Source organism: Aegilops tauschii, chromosome 5 (genome assembly GCF_002575655.3).
Source record: "Aegilops tauschii subsp. strangulata cultivar AL8/78 chromosome 5, Aet v6.0, whole genome shotgun sequence".
Classification (NCBI taxonomy): domain Eukaryota; kingdom Viridiplantae; phylum Streptophyta; class Magnoliopsida; order Poales; family Poaceae; genus Aegilops; species Aegilops tauschii.
In genome coordinates, this window is record NC_053039.3 from 41,321,661 (window position 1) to 41,324,066 (window position 2,406).

A 2,406-nucleotide genomic window follows, 5' to 3' on the forward strand; every position below is an offset into this window, starting at 1 on the left:
TGCATCAATTTCTATGCTAGGTTGAAGCTTCTGTCACTCTTGCCCTCCAATACATAGTCCTATCAACATACAACTAACCCTATGGTGTGATCCACGCGCGCGCTCATATGATGGGCACCAAAGGACAGCAACATAACCACAAGCAAATTAAACCAATCATAGCGATTCACCAATTACCGATAGGACAACGAAAATCTACTCAGACATCATAGGATGGCAACACATCATTGGATAATAATATGAAGCATAAAGCACCATGTTCAAGTAGAGGGTACAGCGGGTTGCGGGAGAGTGGACTGCTGTAGAAAGATGGGGGAAGGTGATGAAGATGTTGGTGAATATGACGGAGGTGTTGGTGTAGATTGCGGTGACGATGATGGCTCCGGCGCCGTTCTGGCGCCACCGGAAGAGAGGGGGAGAGAGCCCCCTTCTTCTTCTTCTTCCTTGACCTTCTCCCTAGATGGGAGAAGGGTTTCCCCTCTGGTCCTTGGCTTCCATGGCATGGGAGGGGTGAGAGCCCCTCCGAGATTGGATCTGTCTCTCTGCCTCTCTCTGTTTCTGCGCTCCCTGATTCTGCCCTTTCACTGTTTCTTATATTCCCGAAGATCCGTAACCCCGATTGGATTGAAATTTGGACACGATTTTTATCCGGATATTAGCTTTCTTGCGGCGAAAGAAGGGCACCAACCACCTTACGGGGTGGCCACGAGGACCCAGGCGCTCGCCTGACCCCCTGGGGCGCGCCCCTCACCCTCGTGGGCCCCTCAGGCATCGTCTCGCGTTGATTCCACTTCCCAGAATTCACATATATTCCAAAAAAAATCTCCGTCAGTTTTTATCCCGTTTGGACTCCGTTTGATATGGATTTTCTGCAAAACAAAAAACATCCAACAAACAGGAACTGGCACTGGGCACTGGATCAATATGTTAGTCCCAAAAATAGTATAAAAAGTTGCCAAAAGTATGTAAAAGTTGTAGAATATTGGCATGGAACAATCAAAAATTATAGATACGACGGAGACGTATATCAGCATCCCCAAGCTTAATTCCTGCTCGTCCTCGAGTAGGTAAATGATAAAAAAGATAATTTTTCATGTGGAATGCTACCTAGCATAATCTTGATCATGTAATCTAATCACGGCATGAATATTAAGACACGAGTGATTCAAAGCAATAGTCTATCATTTGACATTAAGACAATAATACTTCAAGCATACTAATAAAGCAATCATTTCTTTTCAAAATAACATGGCCAAAGAAATTTATCCCTACAAAATCATATGGTCTGGCTATGCTCCATCTTCACCACACAAAATATTCAAATCATGCACAACCCCGATGACAAGCCAAGCAATTGTTTCATACTTTTGACGTTCTCAAACCTTTTCAACTTTCACGCAATACTTGAGCGTGAGCCATGGACATAGCACTATAGGTGGAATAGAATATGATGGTGGAGGTTGTGTGGAGAAGACAAAAAGGAGAAAGTCCCACATCGACGCGGCTAATCAACGGGCTATGGAGATGCCCATCAATTGATGTCAATGTGAGGAGTAGGGATTGCCATGCAACGGATGCACTAGAGCTATAAGTGTATGAAAGCTCAAATTGAAACTAAGTGGGTGTGCATCCAACTTGCTTTCTCATGAAGACCTAGGGCATTTGAGGAAGCCCATCGTTGGAATATACAAGCCAAGTTCTATAATGAAAATTCCCACTAGTATATGAAAGTGATAACTCAAGAGACTCTCTATATGAAGGACATGGTGCTACTCTGAAGCACAAGTGTGGTAAAAGGATAGTAACATTGTCCCTTCTCTATTTTCTCTCTTTTTTTATTTTTTTTCCTGTTTTTTTTCTTTTTTTAGGCTTCTTTGGCCTCTCTCTTTTTTTGGGGGGGGGGCTTCTTTGGCCACTTTTATTTTGATAACCTCACATGGGACAATGTTCTAATAATGATGATGATCACACTTTTATTTACTTACAACTCAATATTACAACTCGATACTAGAACAAAATATGACTGTATATGACTGCCTCCGGCGGTGTACCGGGATGTGCAATGATCTAGCGTAGCAATGACATCAAAAAAAGGACAAGCCATGAAAACACCATGCTAGCTATCTTACGATCATGCAAAGCAATATGACAATAACTGCTCAAGTCATGTATATGATGATGATGGAAGTTGCATGGCAATATATCTCGGAATGGCTATGGAAATGCCATGATAGGTAGGTATGGTGGCTGTTTTGAGGAATATATAAGGAGGCTTATGTGTGATAGAGCGTATCGTATCACGGGGTTTGGATGCACCGGCGAAGTTTGCACCAACTCTCGAGGTGAGAAAGGGCAATGCACGGTACCAAAGAGGCTAGCAATGATGGAAGGGTGAGAGTGCGTATA